Source organism: Schistocerca nitens, chromosome 9 (assembly GCF_023898315.1).
Source record: "Schistocerca nitens isolate TAMUIC-IGC-003100 chromosome 9, iqSchNite1.1, whole genome shotgun sequence".
NCBI classification, from domain to species: domain Eukaryota; kingdom Metazoa; phylum Arthropoda; class Insecta; order Orthoptera; family Acrididae; genus Schistocerca; species Schistocerca nitens.
This window is the reverse complement of record NC_064622.1, coordinates 65015215-65037558: the sequence shown is the minus strand read 5'-3', so window position 1 is coordinate 65037558 and position 22344 is coordinate 65015215.

Genomic DNA, 22344 nt, shown 5'->3' with positions numbered 1-22344 from the left:
CGGACGGAAAAAATCGCAGCACTAAATGATTGTTTGCGTAGAGTAATTGGCTCAAATGGCTCTGAGCACTATGGGACTAAACCTCTTAGGTCATCAGTCCCCTAGAACTTAGAACTACTTAAACCTAACTAACCTAAGGACATCACACACACCCATGCCCGAGGCAGGATTCGAACCTGCGACCGTAGCAGCCCCGCGGTTCCGGACTGCAGCGCCAGAACCGCACGGCCACCGCGGCCGGCCGTAGAGTAATGAAACTTTGGAAACTCATGTGTCTGGGTATCATATTTAAGTAATTGACTTTACAGGAACACAGGGTAATGTAAGTGCGAGATAAGCCATTTGCAAATGTGGAATGATGCTATGTTTGCAACCGGCGTAACCATCAGAATGTTGAATGCAATCATGCAAACGTACATGCTTTGTGTTTCACAAGTGCTCGGTGACAGTTTGTGGGATGCAGTTCCATGCCTGTTGCACTTGGTCGGTCAATACAGGGACGGTTAATGCTGTTTGTGGATGATGCTGGAGTGACGTCCAATGTCGTGTCCCATATGTGCTCGACTGCAAACGGATCTGGTGATCGAGCACGCCAATAAAAGACGTCGGGTCAAAACAGCTGTTTGTGAACGAGCGTTATCGTGTTGGGAAACACACCCTGTAATGTTGTTCATGATTGGCAGTACAGGAAGGCGAATCATCAGAATGACGTACAGATTCCATGCGGCTTTTCGCGGATGATGCTGTGGTATACAGAGAAGTTGCAGCATTAGAAAATTGCAGCGAAATGCAGGAAGATCTGCAGCGGATAGGCACTTGGTGCAGGGAGTGGCAACTGACCCTTAACATAGACAAATGTAATGTATTGCGAATACATAGAAAGAAGGATCCTTTATTGTACGATTATATGATAACGGAACAAACACTGGTAGCAGTTACTTCTGTAAAATATCTGGGAAAATGGGTACGGAACGATTTGAAGTGGAATGATCATATAAAATTAATTGATGGTAAGGCGGGTGCCAGGTTGAGATTCATCGGGAGAGTCCTTACAAGGGAACCTCCCCATCGCACCCCCCTCAGATTTAGTTATAAGTTGGCACAGTGGATAGGCCTTGAAAAACTGAACACAGATCAATTGAGAAAACAGGAAGACGTTGTGTGGAACTGTGAAAAAATAAGCAAAATATACAAACTGAGTAGTCCATGGGCAAGATAGGCAACATCATGGATAGCGTGAGCTCAGGAGCGCCGTGGTCCCGCGGTAATGTGAGCAGTTGCGGAACGAAAGGTCCTCTGTTCAAACCTTCCATCCAGTGAAAAGTTTGATTTTTTATTTTCAGTTTATGTGACAAACTCTTATGTTTTCATCACTTTTTTGGGAATGATTATCACATCCACAAGAAAACCTAAATCGGGCAAGGTAGAAGAATCTTTTTACCCATTCGCCAAGTGTACAAGTTAGGTGGGTCGACAACATATTCCTGTCATGTGACGCACATGCCGTCACCAGTGTCGTATAGAATATATCAGACGTGTTTTCCTGTGGAGGAATCGGTTGACCTATGACCTTGCGATCAAATGTTTTCGGTTCCCATTGGAGAGGCACGTCCTTTCGTCTACTAACCACACGGTTTTGCGATGCGGTCGCAAAAACACAGACACTAAACTTATTACAGTGAACAGTGACGTCAATGAACGAACGGACGGATCGTAACTTTGCGAAAATAAAGAAAGTAAAATTTTTAGTCGAGGAAGACTTGAACCAAGGACCTCTCGTCCCGCAGGTACTCACGCTAACCACGGGACCACGGCGCTCCTGAGCTCACGCTATCCATGATGTTGCCTATCTTGCACATGGACTACTCAGTTTGTATATTTTGCTTATTTTTTCACAGTTCCACACACCTTCTTCCTGTTTTCTCAATTGGTCTGCGTTAGTTTTTCAAGGCCTATCCACCGTGCCTACTTATAACTAAATCTGAGGGGGGTGCGATGGGGAGGTTCCCTTGTTAGAAAATGAAGACCATCAACAATGGAGGTGTCTTACAAAAGACTCGTTCGACCTATACTTGAGTATTGCTCATCAGTGTGGGATCCGTACCAGGTCGGTTTGACAGAGGAGATAGAGAAGATCCAAAGAAGAGCGGCGCTTTTCGTCACAGGGTTATTTGGTAACCGCGTTAGCGTTACGGAGATGTTTAGCAAACTCGAGTGGCAGACTCTGCAAGAGAGGCGCTCTGCATCGCGGTGTAGTTTGCTGTCCAGGTTTCGAGAGGGTGCGTTTCTGTATGAGGTATCGAATATATTGCTTCCCCCTACTTATACCTCCCGAGGAGATCACGAATGTAAAATTAGAGAGATTCGAGCGCGCACGGAGGCTTTCCGGCAGGCGTTCTTCCCGCGAACCATACGCGACTGGAACAGGAAAGGGAGGTAATGACAGTGGCACGTAAAGTGCCCTCCGTCACACACCGTTGGATGTCTTGCGGAGTATGAATGTACCTGTAGATGTAGATTTGCAGTCGGGGTGCTTGGGATAACTAAGAGTGTGATCCTACTGTCGTACGAAATTACACGCAGACCATAACTCCAGTGTGTCTAGACTGGATACAGGTTGGTAGCGGGCCCTCAACCGGCCATCTCCTAACCAATACACGACTATCATTGGCACCGAGTCACAACCAGCCTTCGTCAGAAAACACAACAGACCTCCACCCTGCCCCCCCCCCCTCCCCCAGTGAGCTTTATACGGGAGGACGACGTTTCAAACCCGTCTCCGGCCGTCCTGATTTAGGTTTTCCGTGATTTCCCTAAATCGTTTCAGGCAAATGCCGGGATGGGCATGGCCGAATTCCTTCCCAATCCTTCCCGAACCCGAGCTTTGTGGTCCGTCTCTAATGACCTAGTTGTCGACGGGACGTTAAGCACTAATCCCCTCCTCCTCGAGTGAGCTTTCGCTTGAAACCACTGAAGTCGCAAATGGCTGTGGTTTGGGCTCAGTCGAATACACGCAACAGGAAGTCTGAGTCGGAGCTGTCCTTGAAGTAACCAGTTTGTTCGTTGTGTCATTGTGGTACCAGCTGCTGCAAAAATTGCTTGCTGCTATTGTCTTCCTTATCGGTAGTTCCACGTAGTCCTCAAGAGCCTGATGGTTTTGCGACCATATATTCTCAAGACCACTGCTCCCAGCAATCCTGTACGGTGACTACATTCCTACCAAGGGTTTCTGCAGTCTCGCGGAAGGAATATCCAGCTTCTCGTTGGCCTATTAAACGATCTCGTTCAATCGGGGTGGGCTGTTGTTAGTGGCATCTTTGTCCCCTTAAAGGCAATCTTGACTAACGTCAATTCACCACGTCCAATCTCAAAGGTAACTAACGCTCATGACCGTTACAGTGAGTATTTAAAGGAAACATGATTTACATCCTCACAATGGGCTATTATCACCAAATGGCTCTGAGCACTATGGGACTTAACATCTATGGTCATCAGTCCCCTAGAACTTAGAACTACTTAAACCTAACTAACCTTAGGACATCACACACGTCCATGCCCGAGGCAGGAATCGAACCTGCGACCGTAGCAGCAGCGCGGTTCCGGACTGAAGCGACTAGAACCGCTCGGCCACAGCGGCCGGCCTTTCATTGCAAGTATAAATTCTTAATTCTGGACATTTTATAAAAGATTGTTTGAATTGAAAAAAAAGATTAATTTCTAATTTCTCTTTCATTTTTATGTATTTCACGTTTCACGGAAATGCTCGTGGAACAGAACCTCTGCCGTCGACGAGCTAGACGAGCATTATGTCACAGAGCTATGCGGCCATTCCATAAAATTACCGTTCTTTAGGGTGTTAAAGGTGCTCGGATAACTTGAAGGTCCGTTTTCTCGAGAAGTTCTCAGAGTTGGATGAAACTGCTCTGGCTGGTTGATATTTGAGTTCAGACTTTCACGAACCATATACACATAAAAAAAAAAACAAAAATCGGATTGCCGTGTGGGCTCCCTGTAACCTACAGAACGCCCAAGTAACGGGGAAACGCCTGCCGTTAGGCCGCCCGTGCGGTAGCAGACATAAGTTGCATACGGTGATGGATTGCAGGCCGAACTCCAGATAAATGTGACTGCAGTCAGGACGTCAGGTGACATCCAACAACACAACAGTGGGTACAAAGTCATGTTTTCTGTTGAAGGGGTGGTCTAGCGGCAGGCGTTAGTTCCTTACAACGTCGACGCTTTGTAGTGCCATAAATGAGTTCCCAACCATGGCTTTGTCTCCTCAGTGTGGAACGACCTGCGCCATTTTCCAGCCACGTGTCGCACGTTCCGCTGTTCCAGCGCCGTATGGAAAAGTGTTGTTGAAAGAGGAGCAAGTTCTTCCGCATTTTCAATACAATTACTGTCACGCTTCTCATCGTACACTGCTGATTTTCCTCTGTCGAGCGATTCGACTTGTTTTTTAATCCTATGCTCGTTCGTTTTTACTTAGGTAATTTTCACTTCTGTGTCTCAGTCAAGAGAAGGAACTACAATGCATTACCTCTTCGGTGAAGCAGTTACGGAAGAGAGAATTCAGTATTTAGATCTTAGTGTTGTCTTCGTGGTTGTTGATTCCATCACGGTCAATAAGCATCTAGACAGAAATCTTCGTTCCCTGACTGATTTTTGGTAGGAACAAAAAATTTTTAGGAAATTTTGACAATTCAGCAGACCGAATCTTGCTTTCAGATTCACTGAACGCTTCTCGCGTTGTTATCCTACCACTTGCTTTTGCCTTCTTCGGCTTTCTTTTTGCCAGCAAGTTTAGCAATTGTTGGAATCTGCTATGTAGTGGTCTATACTTCAGCAGTAGCTTCCTAATATTTCAATGTAGCGTAGCACCAACGTATCCAGCATTTGGCCTACAGTCTGGCTGACTTTTTGCCGTAGGACGTCTTCATTGTCCTCCTGGAGCTGGCTGATAGCTTAGCTAGGTTCTAATCACTTCCCTGTCGCACTAGTTAAGTAAAGTGGTTACTCTTCCTACCTGTCTTCTACTGTACTTCGACTGCAGTGATCAGTGATGCTGTAATAGCCATGTCGTTCCTGATTCCTCTCTACGTTCGTCGAGTCGAGGATTTCGGTCATGTTTCTTGTCAGCTGATCGCTGGTGTGCTGCCCCCCCCCCCCCCCCCAAACGCTAATAATAGTTTTCGGAAAGCTTTTTTAGTACTTCATACACGGTTCTTTCACTCCACTGTCTGATTAAAAGTATCTGGACACATCTATGTGATGCAGAATTGGACACTACAGGTCACGAGAGGCGGACCCACCAGTTTAAAAGGAGGCTGGAAGTATTTTGTGTTGTCAGCAGACAAGCAATAACAAAAATGGTTCAAATGGCTCTGAGCACTATAGGACTTATCATCTGAGGTCATCAGTCCCCTAGAACTTAGAACTACTTAAACCTAACTAACCTAAGGACATCACACACATCCATTCCCGAGGCAGGATTCGAACCTGCGACCGTAGCCGTCGCGCGGTTACATACTGAAGCACCTAGAACCGCTCGGCCACTGCGGCCGGCCAAGCAATAACAGCAGAGTGGATCGGTCAGGAGTACGCAGTCACCTCGAACGTGGGCTATTCATTGTATCTCACCTGAATAATTAACCGATCAAGGACATTTCATCCCTTCTAAAGAGGCCCAAGTCGGGTGTTGATGATGTGACTGTGAAGTGAAAACGCGAAAAATCAGCGCAGCTAAACAACTAAACAGAGACCAGGCAGAGCACATGTGGATCGTCAAGCGTCGCACAGAGTGACTGGAGAAAAAAAAAAAAAAACATGGAATCGGCGGGAGGAACACTCCTGAATTCCAGCGTGCTGCCAGCAGTGCAACTGGAACAATCACTGTGCGTATGGAGTTCAAAAGAATGGGGCACAATCTCTCTATCTTCGCACCTGAATACCTCTTCTTGAAGAACGTAAGGAGGAGTCTGTAGTCATTAGACATTTACTCCACTTAGGATGGATTGAAAGCATGCTGGGACGTTTAGGACCGGCCGGAGTGGCCGTGCGGTTCTAAGCGCTACAGTCTGGAACCGAGCGACCGCTACCGTCGCAGGTTCGAATCCTGCCTCGGGCTTGGATGTGTGTGATGTCCTTAGGTTAGTTAGGTTTAAGTAGTTCTAAGTTCTAGGGGACTGATGACCTCAGATGTTAAGTCCCATAGTGCTCAGGGCCATTTTTTGGGACGTTTAGTAATAACTGGGATGCTTGTGCGTGGTTAGGTACTGATGATTGCCGATTAGAGACATGCGGTAGGTTGAATGGATAATAGCGATGCGTCAGTTAGGGGCCTTTACTTGACTGACCCTGTTGACGCCTAGGACTGCCAGTCAACGACTGACAGGGCGAGTGGATGATGATGATGATGAGGAGGAGGAGGAGGAGGAGGAGGATGGGTGTCTGGCGCGATAAGGACGAGTCTTCTAGGTCCCCCTGGCGTCTCGGTGCTTCTTCTTGTCCTTTTTCTTCTTCTTCTTCTTCTTCTTGGATGTGTCTGCTTGTGCCACATCGGGATCTGGCATGTCCTCCCACCTGGCGGCTTCGGCATCTTCAGCGGTCCTCGCCCCCCTTGTTCTTTTCTCGCGTTCTCGGCTTGTTCTATCGAGGCGATGATATTTTCCCACTCAGCAGGAGTGAGAGGAGGGCGGGCGTTGTAAGAGCTGAGAGTAGCCAAATGGACCGACACTGTCTTGTGGTTGGTTGGTTGGTTGGTTGTTTGGGGAAGGAGACCAGACAGCGTGGTCATCGGTCTCATCGAATTAGGGAAGGATGGGGAAGGAAGTCGGCCGTGCCCTTTCAGAGGAACCATCCCGGCATTTGCCTGGAGTGATTTAGGGAAATCACGGAAAACCTAAATCAGGATGGCCGGACGCGGGATTGAACCGTCGTCCTCCCGAATGCGAGTCCAGTGACTGTCTTGTGCAGGTGCGTCTTGGAGAGGGGCAGGGAGCCTCCTCGGTGATGACCTGGGTTGCCTTGGTCTTCGCCGCGACGGCTTTCTGTGCGGCGTCGTCTTGTGCTACCACCCCCGCGGCTCCCTGTCTTGCTACAGGCTCCACAGAGGCGGCAGTTTGCGTGTCGGCGTCCTCCCCCTGAACTGGGCGTGGCTGGCTGGCCAGTGCACCACGGAGACTGTGCGCCAGCTGCCGACCCTCCGCCAGTTCGGCTCGGAGTGCCGCCCTATCTTCCTCCATTGCGGCTTTGAGGTCAGCAATGTCTTCGTCAGCGGCTGCTCGGGGCCTGGCGCACGCCTCGCTGACTGCGTCTGGTGGAATAGCCGCGTCATCCACCACCCCGGATCCGCCGGTGGCTGGGGGTGGCGAAGATGGAACGGCCGTCGTTGTGTCCGGCTTCATGGTGGTCTCGCGTCTACGTCTTGTCTTCTCACCGTGACTCCAGTTCTTGATACAACTGCAGCCTCGGTAATTCGCTGCGTGAGCACCGCCACGGTTGGCGCAGCAGCGTCTGGCGTCCTTCACGTACAGTGGCGCGTATCATGTCGTTTCTGGAAACCCAGAATCTACTCTGTAGCAATCAACATGGATTCCGGAAACAGCGATCGTGTGAGACCCAACTCGCTTTATTTGTTCGTGAGACCCAGAAAATATTAGATACAGGCTCCCAGGTAGATGCTATTTTCCTTGACTTCCGGAAGGCGTTCGATACAGTTCCGCACTGTCGCCTGATAAACAAAGTAAGAGCCTACGGAATAGCAGACCAGCTGTGTGGCTGGATTGAAGAGTTTTTAGCAAACAGAACACAGCATGTTGTTATCAATGGAAAGACGTCTACAGACGTTAAAGTAACCTCTGGCGTGCCACAGGGGAGTGTTATGGGACCATTGCTTTTCACAATATACACTCCTGTAAATTGAAATAAGAACACCGTGAATTCATTGTCCCAGGAAGGGGAAACTTTATTGACACATTCCTGGGGTCAGATACATCACATGATCACACTGACAGAACCACAGGCACATAGACACAGGCAACAGAGCATGCACAATGTCGGCACTAGTACAGTGTATATCCACCTTTCGCAGCAATGCAGGCTGCTATTCTCCCATGGAGACGATCGTAGAGATGCTGGATGTAGTCCTGTGGAACGGCTTGCCATGCCATTTCCACCTGGCGCCTCAGTTGGACCAGCGTTCGTGCTGGACGTGCAGACCGCGTGAGACGACGCTTCATCCAGTCCCAAACATGCTCAATGGGGGACAGATCCGGAGATCTTGCTGGCCAGGGTAGTTGACTTACACCTTCTAGAGCACGTTGGGTGGCACGGGATACATGCGGACGTGCATTGTCCTGTTGGAACAGCAAGTTCCCTTGCCGGTCTAGGAATGGTAGAACGATGGGTTCGATGACGGTTTGGATGTACCGTGCACTATTCAGTGTCCCCTCGACGATCACCAGTGGTGTACGGCCAGTGTAGGAGATCGCTCCCCACACCATGATGCCGGGTGTTGGCCCTGTGTGCCTCGGTCGTATGCAGTCCTGATTGTTGCGCTCACCTGCACGGCGCCAAACACGCATACGACCATCATTGGCACCAGGCAGAAGCGACTCTCATCGCTGAAGACGACACGTCTCCATTCGTCCCTCCATTCACGCCTGTCGCGACACCACTGGAGGCGGGCTGCACGATGTTGGGGCGTGAGCGGAAGACGGCCTAACGGTGTGCGGGACCGTAGCCCAGCTTCATGGAGACGGTTGCGAATGGTCCTCGCCGATACCCCAGGAGCAACAGTGTCCCTAATTTGCTGGGAAGTGGCGGTGCGGTCCCCTACGGCACTGCGTAGGATCCTACGGTCTTGGCGTGCATCCGTGCGTCGCTGCGGTCCGGTCCCAGGTCGACGGGCACGTAAACCTTCCACCGACCACTGGCGACAACATCGATGTACTGTGGAGACCTCACGCCCCACGTGTTGAGCAATTCGGCGGTACGTCCACCCGGCCTCCCGCATGCCCACTATACGCCCTCGCTCAAAGTCCGTCAACTGCACATACGGTTCACGTCCACGCTGTCGCGGCATGCTACCAGTGTTAAAGACTGCGATGGAGCTGCGTATGCCACGGCAAATTGGCTGACACTGACGGCGGCGGTGCACAAATGCTGCGCAGCTAGCGCCATTCGACGGCCAACACCGCGGTTCCTGGTGTGTCCGCTGTGCCGTGCGTGTGATCATTGCTTGTACAGCCCTCTCGCAGTGTCCGGAGCAAGTATGGTGGGTCTGACACACCGGTGTCAATGTGTTCTTTTTTCCATTTCCAGGAGTGTATATCAATGACCTAGTAGATAGTGTCGGAAGTTCCATGCGGCTTTTCGCGGATGATGCTGTAGTATACAGAGAAGTTGCAGCATTAGAAAATTGTAGCGAAATGCAGGAAGACCTGCAGCGGATAGGCACTTGCTGCAGGGAGTGGCAACTGACCCTTAGCATAGACAAATGTAATGTATTGCGAATACATAGAAAGAAGGAACCTTTATTATATAATTATATGATAGCGGAACAAACACTGGTAGCAGTTACTTCTGTAAAATATCTGGGAGTATGCGTGCGGAACGATTGACTCAAGTGGCAGACTCTGCAAGAGAGGCGCTCTGCGTCGCGGTGTAGCTTGCTCTCCAGGTTTCGAGAGGGTGCGTTTCTGGATGAGGTATCGATTATATTGCTTCCCCCTACTTATACCTCCCGAGGAGATCAGGAATGTAAAATTAGAGAGATTCGAGCGCGCACGGAGGCTTTCCGACAGTTGTTCTTCCCGCGAACCATACGCTACTGGAACAGAAAAGGGAGGTAATGACAGTGGCACGTAAAGTGCCCTCCGCCAAACACCGTTGGGTGGCTTGCGGAATATAAATGTAGATGTAGATCGTTAGCTTGCGCACACTGAAGGCACGCCACTGGGCTTTGGCAGTACTTGGCAACGTAGCCCAGTTTTTGGCAGCGGAAGCACTGCTCCTTCCGTTCCGTCGTCTTCTTATTCTTGCGTCCCCCATCTTGCCATCTTCTGGTGCGCCGAGCACGAGGCCCAGCAACTGCCGCAGGGCGGCGGCTTTGCCTTCCTCTCCACGTCATCCAGGCATGCTGGGGAACGACAGCGTAGGTGGCAGGCGAGCGCTTAGCGTACAGTGACCCGCTGGCTGAACGGAACTCCCGATGGGGCACAGTGGCCGAGCAACTGCTTGAGAGCCACAATTGCCTGCGGTGGTGTAAAGAGCGACGCTAACGGGCAGAAGATGACTGGGAATGACTGGTTTTGAGTGATGAATCACTCTGTACTCGATGGCTGTCCTATGGAAGAGTTCGCGTATGACGAATGGCTGGGGAATGTGACGTGTCATCACGTGTAGTGCCAACAGGGAAGTACGAAGGACGTGGTGTCACGGTTTGGGGGTATTTTTTGTAGTCAGGGTGTGGTGTCTGTACCGCGCTTAAGAGGACAATGCTAAATGCGGAATGATATGGACCCAGTTTACAGCATTGTGTCCTGCACACAGCAGAGGATGAGCGGTTGTACCGGCGCGACGGTGCGGCCAGTCATAAATCAGCATCTTCGAGAAAATGATCTGAGGACAACAAGTTTCCTGAAATGGCCTGGCCTGCACAGAGTCCCGACCTGAACCCAGTGGAATGCCTTAGGGACGAGTTAGAACGTGGACTTTGCTCCAGGTTGGGGTTGGGTTGCTTGGGGGAAGAGAACAAACTGCGAGGTCATCGGTCTCATCGGATCAAGGGAAGGACGCGGTGGAAGTCGGCCGTGCCCTTTCAAAGGAACCATCGCGGTATTTGCCTGGAGTGATTCAGGGAAATCACGGAAAACCTAAATGAGGATGGCCGGACGCGGGATTGAAGCGTCGTCCTCTCGAATGCGAGTCCAGTGTGCTAAGCACTGCGACATCTCGCTCGGTTTCGCTCCAGACCCTAGCGTCCAACACGACTACATCCTCTGTTTGCTTCTCTTTAGGAAGAATGGGCTACAGTGTCTCCACAGGCTTTCAGACACCTCACTAGAAACGTCACCAGCAGACTTCAAGCGTTCATAAGGGCCAAGTGTGAATGTACTGCATATTGATTACTATTAACAGGTGTCCAGGTGCTTTTGATTAGATAGCGTACTTAGATATACAAAGCAATCACGCGTAATTAACGTCTCATAGTTGAGTGTGAGGGTTGCTCAGAAAGTAATGGACCGCTTCAGCAACTCTTTATTGAACATAATGAGGATTACACCCACGAATGAATGGTGTTTTACCTACAAACCCTATTTTTCCACGTAATCCGCATCCCGTTCCACTGCCTTCCTCCAGCGCGAATCTAGGCCGTGTATGCCCTGTCGGTAGCAATGCTTGTCCTGGTGGTGGAGCCAGTGCTCCTCTGCGTGGATCACCTCATCATCGTCCTCTGTGTTCCACAAATTGCGTCTTTTACTGGCCCAAACAAGTGGAAGTCCGACGGGGCTATGTCCGGTGTGTCAGCCATGGATGGTCTAACCGACCGCTGCAAATCGTGGAGCTCCGCCGAACCGCCTTCTGATGACCTCACCCTCCGTGCCCAGCGACTAACTGTACTTCTGTCGACAGCAGACGCTCCATCGACTTTGCACAAACATTTGTAAATATTACCGACAGTCTCTTTCTCTGCAGTGAGAAATTCAATGACTGCACGTTGCTTGTAACTCACATCGCTTTCCTGCAGCTACGCTGTCTGTCGTAAGTGAAGGAAACGGCGCGCTCACACAGGAGACTTCAGATAATGCACACGCGTCGTTTCGCATTCGTAGCATTGTTTTCGGCTCAAACAAAAATGCGAGCCGATGCTTTCCTGGCAATCCTCGTATACCATTAAAAGATAACGTCATTCAACATTCATTCATTCATTCATTCATTCATTCATTCTCAATTAGATTGAAATCCTAAGTATCATACTGAAGTGCTGGCGCATTAGAGATCGGAGGCCAGTTCTAATCCCTCAACGTAGGTATCGTAAACGATGTGCTGCAAACTGATGGGGCTAGCGTATCCATAGAAGCGCTGTTTGTTTGCTTCGCCAATGCTACGGCAGTTCTATTCCAGCTGCTGTCACTCTCGTAATGCGTACGTCCCCGTCCGTGCGTTCGTCGATTGTCGGGACACGCACGCACGCACGCACGCTCATTCCGCTCGATTGGAGGCTCGCGTGTTCCGTGAGCACCGGCCGCCCTGCCACAGGAATGAAGTGAGCAGCTGCCGGCCGTATCACACGAACGGGCAGCAGCCTAAATGTTCCGCGCTAGTAGCTCTCCCAGGGGGAACTCGTACAGCGAGTTTGACTTTCTTTCGAAATTATTTGACTCTGAACGCTGCTTGGCGCCGCTGGCCCGCACTGTAAAGAAGATTCGCTGCTTATCCCTGCTGTACGACGTCGGAGCGTTGCTATTATTAGTCCACTTCAGGCCCGCGCATATTAACTTCAAACTCTTGAAACATTTGCAAGATACACAAAAGAAAACCAGTATTGTGAAACTGAGAAAGCAATGGCACCCAAATTACTAAGTAGTTAGGTTAGTATGTATCTAAATCTAGTTCCTGCATAGTGTCACAGTATAAATTAGGGAGTTAAATGGAAAATGTGTGTATAGTGCAATACTAGTTACAATGTTATTCTATTTTACTACATGAAGTGATACGTTACGTATAACGAACCCTATTCTTAATGCAATTTAGTAAGTGTTAACCATTTTTACAGCATTAAGTGGCGGTGATCGTGAGTCTGTAGGAGTATAACAATCAAATTGCGAACTTCGTTTCTTAACATAGATTTTATTAAGAATGAGACAGTAAAAAGTATTTCAGCCTAAACGGGGTGGACAAAATAATACGAACACCATGCAATATAGTACACCTTGTTGCAAGATGGCACCGCTGCGAGCGTGTAAATACTGCGGCGTGCCTGCAGTATAGAGTTGATGGGCCAAATTTTCGAGGTTACCTTTCAGTTTGTTATACGCTTTGTTCTGCGTCAGTTAAAACAAGCGATCGGTGAAATGCGTGATCTTTCAGACTTCAGAAAAGGGCAACTAGTTGGTGCGCTGTTACCCGCAGCATCTGTGACGAATGTGGAGGAACTCTTCAGCGCCTCGCGAGCGGCGGTATCCATGGTAATGTCAGCGTACGCAGATCATCGTAAAACAACATCGGCGAAGAGGAATAGTGGGCGAAAGCCAAAGTCACCTGACAGAGAGCGACGAGCATTCAAAAGGACTGTGCCCAGAAGAGAGAAAACTACTGGGGCAGAAATGACTGCGGAAGTCAATACTTACATGAGTAATACTGTGTCGACAAAAAGAGATACGACGCGAGCGTAGCTCGTGGTCGTGCGGTAGCGTTCTCGCTTCCCACGCCCGGGTTCCCGGGTTCGATTCCCGGCGGGGTCAGGGATTTTCTCTGCCTCGTGATGGCTGGGTGTTGTATGCTGTCCTTAGGTTAGTTAGGTTTAAATCGTTCTAAGTTGTAGGGGACTGATGACCATAGATGTTAAGTCCCATAGTGCTCAGAGCCATTTGAACCATTTTTTGACGCGAGCGTCACAAGGCTAACATCTATGGAAGGCTTGTAATTTTGAAACCCTTAATAACAAAGGCAAGCGCGAAGCTGCGAGAGAAGTGGTATCACGATCATGAAACCTAGACACTTGATGACTGGAAGAGTGTGGTATGCGTCCGATGAATCATCGTGTACATTGTTTCCTACAAACGGCCAGGTTTATGTATTGAGAACCCCAAAAGAAACTGCTTGCTTACTGGAGTCAAGCATGGCGAAGGTTCCGTTATGATTTGGCCACCAGTACCTTGCGCGAAAGAAACTGGAACACGAATGCGTATTCAGATACAGAGATATGTTAACATGCAGAATACGGCACTGCAATGGGCGACGCCTATATAAGACAACAAGCGTCTGACGCAGTTGTTAGATCGGTTACTGCTTCTAAAATGGCAGGTTACCAAGATTTAAATGAGTTTGAACGTGGTGTTATTGTCGGCGCACGAGCGATGGGACACAGCATCTCTGAGGTAGCGATGAAGTGGGGATTTTCCCGTATGACCATTTCAGGAATTCGGCAAAACATTAAATCTCGGACATCACTGCGGCCGGAAAAAGATCCTGGAAGAACGGGACGAACGACGACTGAACAGAATCGTTCAACGTGTTAAGAAGTGCAACCCTTTCACGAATTGCTGTAGATTTAAGTGCTGAACCATCAACAAGTGTCAGCGTGCGAACCATTCAACGGAACATCGTCGATATGGGATTTCAGAGCCGAAGGCTTGTGTACCCTTGATGACTGCACGACGCAAAGCTTTACCCCTCGCCTGGGCCCGTCAACACTGACATTGGACTGTTGATGACTGGAAACAGGTTGCCTGATCGGACGAGTCCCGTTTCAAATTGTATCGAGTGGGTGGTCGTGTACGGATGTGGAGACAAGCTCATGAATTCACGGACCTACATGTCAGCAGGGGACTGTTCAAGCTGGTGGGTGCTCTGTAATAGTGTGGAGCGCGTGCAGTGGGAGTGATATGGGATCTTTGATACGTCTAGATACGACTCTGGCAGATGACAAGTACATAAGCTTCCTGTTTGATCACCTGCGTCCATTCATGTCTATTGTGCATCCCGACGGACTTGGGCAGTTCCAGCAGGTCCCACACTTCCAGAATTGTTAAAGAGTGGCTCCAGGAACACTCTTCTCAGATTAAACACTTCCGCTGGCCACCAACTCCCCAGACATGAACATTATTGAGCATATCTGGGATGCAGACACCCAACCACCTGACCACGTTCTAAGTCCGTGAGTTCCGCGGAGTCCCCGATTCTTCTCTCACCATGTCTAATGACTACTGAGGTCGCTGATATGGAGTATCTGGCAGTAGGTGGCAGCACAATGCACCAAATATGAGAAATGTATGAGTCCCCGATTCTTCTCTCACCATGTCTAATGACTACTGAGGTCGCTGATATGGAGTATCTGGCAGTAGGTGGCAGCACAATGCACCAAATATGAGAAATGTATGTCTTTGGGGATGTCCGGATACTTTTGATTACATAGTGTAGTTTACTCCTCTGCACGGCCGTCTATTCTTCGGCGTCTAGATTCTGTCCACCACCGTGGATTGCGTTTAGCGTCTGGAGCTTTTTACATCAGCTCCGTGCAGAGCCTTCCCTGAGACTGCTGAAACTCCGCTGTCCAACCGAGTCCGACCCATGCCCTTTTTGTCGACGCCTCCTTGGATTTAGGGTATGCAGACAGCTCTTCATCTCTACTACCACCGGGAGTCCGCTTCCGCCAACTGCTACATTCACTTTCATTCCAATTTCCTAACACTTTGTAAGGTGTCAGGCAAATCCAACACCTTCCATGAAAACCCTGACATGATAGCAAATCCGACAGTATGTCACATAGCTCCGAATAAATCCTGACATTAAATTAACCAAAGTAATACGATCAACGAGTGAGCAAATGGAAAACGAGAACAGAAGCCGAGAGCAGAGTCGTGTAGGCTAGGAGGCCCTACGATAAGGGACGGACACCCACGTCGCCAGCCGACCGTCCAGACCACCCCCAGCGCATGTTAAAAGATAGAGCCCTCCAGAAGAACAGTATAGATCTTACAATAACACTAAAAGGGCCACACCAGCTGCAAGTTTTAGCGTGAGACTATACGCGTCTCTGTTACGTTACAGACATTAAAAACATTGTCCCACCACGAAAAGTATAACGTATCTCATTGGATAGACATAAGGTTAACATTGAGACCCTGATTGGTCAGTTGAAAACACAGCCAGATAGATTTTCTTAAACCAACTTCGGTAAATTGTAGTAAGGAGAAGTTAGAAAGAGTTGCTTCTGAGACGGCGAGGTGTGTGGAGCTGCGCCGCCCGCCGCCTCCTGACGCTGACTAACCACCGACAAGGTAATGAACGCACGCGATGCCACGTAAGAGCCATAAGGCTTCACTCAGAACCGCAGAAGTGTCATCTGTTACATCCCCTTTTTGTGTAATACTAGTGTCGATCGGCAATTAAAGCTCATGGTATTCAGATTTGCTACGAGAAGTTAAAATCTGAAACGCGATGATTTTTCTGTTATATAATTATTGAGAAGCCACATCAGCCACTGTAATTAACGACAAGTTAAATTAGTAATTAAAGATAATTGGGGGTCACTGCAGACCATTTTGATAGTTTTCTCTTTTATGAAACTTAACTTAAACCTAGATTATAGATGTGATATGGCATATCTCATCCTTCGATCCATTATAGAACTTGGAAACCCATTCAGGGAATATTCGTTCACATTTTTGTTGAACACAGTTGGTTTTTATCATCCTGTATTAAAATATTTCCTTTTATTAATAGTGCAATTTCTTAAACAATGTTTTGTGAGTAGAATAAAAATTCCAATGGTAAACTTAACTGCTTTTTCGACGTTATTTTGCCAGCTAACTAAAAATAGGAAAGGCTTGAACCCCTTCCACTAAATTTAGTTAGTATTATGATACTTTTACAGGGAGTGCAGTGGTGCTGACGCTGAAATCATTAAGTATTTGATTATATTCGCTAGTTTCACTGAACTCTTCTGAACTCTACATGTCACGTGTGGTCTGGCGTCTCCTTACCAGCAACAGGTCCCAGGTTCAAACCAGTCAGTTCCCTAAAAAACACGCTCAGAGCGTCCTTGCGCGAAAGTGGTAGGGAGACAAGACTTAGAACAGACAGACACCACGCAGAATGTAAGAACTTACTTGACAAATGGGAGTACGACACCACCTCAGCTTCACCCCCGGACCTGCTTTCTGCGTGACCTTTTTCGGCTTTCCAAGGATAGTGCCCCCCCCCCCCTCCCCTATAGTTTATCGTCGGACAATTCTGCTCTGTGCCACCAAATGGAGGATACCACATTTATTTACACCGACGGCTCCAAGACCACCTTTGGTGTCGGAAGTGCTTATGTTATTGACGACAACCCTATTAGATTTCGGCTTCCCGGCCAGTGTTCGGTTTTTACTGCGGAGCTTTACGCTGTTCTCCAATACATCTGCCGCCATCAGCGGATACAGTATATCATACGCCCCGATTCGCTCAGCTCCTTTCTCAACCTCCAAGCTCTTTATCTCATCCGTCCTGTGGTCCATCGGATTCGGGACTGCCTCCACATGCTCCACTTGGAGGCATCTCTGCAGCATTTCTCTGGATCCCAGGGCACGTTGGTATCCGCAGAAACGAGGCAGCCGATGCAGCTGCAAATGCTGCTGTCTCTCTCTCTCTCTCCCCCTCCCTCGACACGCTGTTCGGATGGTTCCCATTGCCGGTCTCCAGAGCCTTTTATGTCGTCGTTTTGCTCTTTTATGGCGCACACATTCGTCTGCCCTTCAGGATAATAAATTACGGTACATAAAACCTCTTCCTTGTGCTTGAACCTCTTCCTGCCGACTTCGCCGTCGGGAGGAGGTAATTTTAACTAGACTCCGGATTGAGCACTATTTATTTTAAGCCATCGACATCTTCTAAGTGGCGGTCCTCCTCCGATTTGTCCCCACTGCTCTCAATCGTGGAATTTTAATCCGCTAAGCGCCCGCTTATAGCTGTCGCTTGATATATCTGCCCTTGCAGCAGATGACGTGCGCTCAGCCGATCGCGTCCTTGTGATTATAAGTGTTGGCGAGATGATATCGGTCGTTTGAAGCTCTTTTCAGGGAAAAAAACCCCTTCAATAGTACTTTTGTAAGAGTTCCTTACATTTTTAATTTTCCTTCTTCTTGAGTATAGCTCCCATTGCTGCTGATTTAAATTCCTATTTTTACCCTTCACTAAGCCACAGAATGGGCGCTTGTGACCACAGCTGTTTTGCGCCCTAAAACTGTAATAAAAAGAAATGTTGCCGGAGAGGGCCATCTCCTCCCTCGGAAAGCCACGATTTGACCCTTCTCAGACTCGCTCACTTGGCCACAGGAAGCACCAGTGCATCTTCGTGACATGGTTGCCTGCGTGCTTCACACGTTTGCACCACACTGAGGCTTAAATTGTAAAACAGCGGAAAAGTATGGAAAGTTAAAACATAAAGCAAAGGGGTTGGCAATGCTAATAAAATACACAGGAATCAGACAAGTAACATAGTAGACACACATGGCGACAGTCTGGTTCTGTTTGCAAGAGATAAAAAAATCACACCCAGCGACAGTATGATGTGTGCTCGCAACACTTCCCAAAAGACACACAACACTGAACATTCACTGTAAAACACTGCACGAAAATGTCGGCACAAAGATGACACTCCCTAGCCAAGGGCAGATTGGGGGGGTGGGGGCCTGGACAGATGAGGGGGAAAACAGGGAGGAGAGGAAAAAACGAAAAAGGTGGGGGAACCAAAGGAGGGAGAGGACTCATAATGGGGGAGAGAGGCAGGGCAGACGTGAAAGGGAATGGGAAAAGGCAGAGGAGGGAAATGCAAAAGGACTCGGGGGAAAGAAGGGGGGAGGGCAGAGAGAGGGTAGGTGGGGAAAAAGAGGATGGAAGGGGGGGAGAGGGAGCCCGGGAAAAGGACAGAGGAAAGGGGGGGAATGAGGAGCAGAGTTGATAGGAGGGATGGATGGAGGGAGAGAGGGCATCATCCGGGAGGGGGAGTTGATGGAAGCCACCTTGGGAAAGGAGATGAAGGGTGTAGAGATGGAGGGTAGGGGGGACACAACAGTGAAGACATGGCAGCGGGCAGGGAGGGGAGAGGAGAGGAGAGGAGAGGAGAGGAGAGGAGAGGAGAGGAGAGGAGAGGAGCAACCAGGGAGTGAGGAATGAGGTCATAGAGGATCCGTGTGGGGGACGGGAGGCGTATACGGAAGGCGAGGCGGAGTGCATGATGCTCAAGGATCTGGAGGGACTTACAGAATTGGGGGGGGGGGGGGAGGCTATTGACTGTGAGCGTTCCCTTTTAAAGGGTAAATACAGATGGCGCACTGGTATCTATACCACTACGCCAGACGACAGTGAAACCTTTATCAGTACATCTAGTAACCTCCAGATGGCAGAAACCGTCATTGGATCACATTCAGCGTCTTTCCAGTTGTACTAATTTGTTTCCGGCAGCGTATATCGACACAGGGAGGCGTACATTTCCAAGTTTCGATGTGATTTCAGTTAATTTTAAAGTTAACGATCACTTACCTCCATACGTGTCAGATCTGTGTTTGTACGACTTGGGAGTCAGTCATGATCGCTATTTATGTGCTTGGCAGTAAAAACTGTTGACAGTGTTGTGCAGTTATGTGTAGCACACTGAACCGAAGATGGAATCTTGAATCTGGGTACATAAAAATACATATGCGATTGCTTCTTGTAGCAAAAATTACTGTAATGTAGGTGAATATTGTTACGCTCTTAGTCAGCGAAACAGATTGAGGAGTAGGGGTTAAGTGTTTCGGCCTGGTCTGTTTCGTCCTCTGCTATGGTGTGAGCATAATGAGAGCGTCAAATCAAAGAGGAATTGGGAGTGAAGTGCGCTTATGAACGCCTGGAAGGGTGATGCTCTGCTCATCTGCAGAAGCTGCTGGCTGCCGCCTTTTAGTTGCTTGCAACTTCCCCCCCCCCCCCCCCCCCCGCGCACACACACACGCACACACACACACACACACACACACACACACACACACACACACAAAAACCACTTGGCAGCTCCCTGGTTCCTTTACATATGCATGTTTTTCGTAATTAAATTGCTGTCGTGGGGGATGCATTCGCCGCAGAGGTAGCGGCGCCGCATTTCTCATGTAACGCAGTTTGCTGGAAAATTGAGGACCAGAGGCATTAAAGCTGGCGCTGACAGATGCAGCCAGGCAGCGGCTCCGTACTGTGGGAATGCAAACGCGTTCAGCTATGGCAACTAGTTCGTTGGTGGTGTAAGTAGGCTGTTTAGACTTTTATGCTGGTAGCGCCACGTAGCGCTCTGTATGAAAATCACTGGATGTGCTGTGTGCAGCCTGTGGCTGGTTAGCATTGTTGTAATATTCGCTATTGTAGTTTTGGGCAGTTGGATGCGAGCCGCCAGCAGTGGTGGATGTGGGGAGAGAGATGGCGGAGTTTTGAGAGCGGATGATCTGGACGTGTGTCCATCAGAGACAGTAAATTTGTAAGACTGGATGTCATGAACTCATATATATATAATGACTTTTGAACACTATTAAGGTAAATACATTGTTTGTTCTCTATCAAAATCTTTCATTTGCTAACTATGCCTATCAGTAGTTAGTGCCTTCAGTAGTTAGAATCTTTTATTTAGCTGGCAGTATTGGCGCTCGCTGTATTGCAGTAGTTTGAGTAACGAAGATTTTTGTGAGGTAAGTGATTCATGAAAGGTATAGGTTATTATTAGTCAGGGCCATTCTTTTGTAGGGATTATTGAAAGTCAGACTGCGTTGCGCTAAAAATATTGTGTGTTAGTTTAGTGTTGATCAGAATAAGTAAAGAGAGAAATGTCTGAGCACGTTCAGTTCTGCTCAGCTGTTTGAAAAGCAAAAAATGTAAGAGCTTTATCAACACAGTCATTCATAAATTTTTCTAAGGGGACGTTTCAGTGGCGGGCCCTTCTTGGGACCCACTCAGTTTTACTCATTCAGTGTTCCTTTCCTAACTTAACTTTGCAATGCTGTATGGTTTTTAAATAAATTGTAAATGCGAGCTACCATACAACTACACTGCACAACAGAATTGAAGGATCACTTTTCCGAAACTCCGTAATTCCCACTGCACCGTATCAGTTTGAAATTTGGATCAAAGGTGCTTAAAGCTTTTCTCGGTGACGATGCAAAATCGTGATGCACTGCGACGTCACCCTCGGGCTCTGCGAGGATTCAAACAGCAAGTGTCGACAAATGCGAGAAAAAAGATCATAGCTCAGAAGTTCATGTGAGGCGTAAGATGGCTTAATGGTGTCACATTGGCACTAAACTTCACCCCAATTCACGACGATGGGAAGGTACCCCCCCTCTTCCTCACATTTCACACCTTCTTTGGAGCCTCCACTAGGCAGGTTGGAACAGCGACGCCCAGCGTTGAAATCACGCGGTTTTCATATGTATGGGGGAGGAAAACATTTCACACATACTTCCGTTCAGAATCGACACGAAAAGGCCTCATGCGGGGGATGGGGTGGGGTGGGCGGGCGGGGGGGGGGGAGAGCGGGTCTCACGAAAGGAGTTAATGCAAACCCTCTGTTTCCTTGAGGCGTTGATTCCCACACATTCTGCGGTCGAAAATGACAGTTGACAGTGCAGAAGGCAACAGTACGACATTGCTCACAGTCTTTGACTGCTGACACACCACAGAAGCTTCAATCCTTATCTAAAGAACGCCTTCGGCCATAAACTTCATTGAGCGTTATCGCACGACTTCGGAGGGCAGTGCGAGCGCAATCTTTGCTCTGGTGTACAGTGCGAAAGCACGAGGGACCGTTCAAAACCATTCGACAAAATACGAACGCGACCCGAAACAGCAAAGGGTGCTTGTGCTTGTGCTTTTCCAGCGCTTCTGTTTTGCGCCCTCCTATGCCATGATAACAGAGAGCTATGGCATTGAAACAATGTGAATAAAACACCAAAAGGCCCCTCATTTCCGCAACACCCTCGGTGCCATCCGCCCACGATTGTTGACCTCTCTGAAAATGTACCTGTATAGAGAGGCCCTGTGACGAGTGTCCTGGATACCTGCAGTTAGGCAGCAAGTTGACAGCTCTTCATTCTGGCATGCCTACTTGCAGGTTTCATCTGTTCAAAAATGGTTCAAATGGCTCTGAGCACTATGGGACTTAACTTCTGAGGTCATCACTCCCCTAGAATTACAACTACTTAAACCTAACTAACCTAAGGACATCACACACATCCATACCCGAGGCAGGATTCGAACCTGCGACCGTAGCGGTCGCGCGGTTCCAGACTGTAGCGTCTAGAACCGCTCGGCTACCTCGGCCGGCCGGCGGTTTCATCTGTGCAGGTACATTTTTAAAGTGGACGGGCGCCACTGACAGCATTGCCGAACTGTGGAGGGACTTAGAGGCACCCTTAGCCGTTTCATTTATGCATATGTCGAAGTCCCAGCCTCTGTGATCACACCACGGTCGGGTGCAAGACGAGGGCTGAGAAAGCGTTAACACCCTTAGCTGCCCTTGATCGCGTTCAAAGTGCATCGAATGGTTTTGAACGAGGCCTGGTGGTTTGACCATGTTTAGGAAAATAAAAATTGCAGTTGCACTGTAGTGCGATC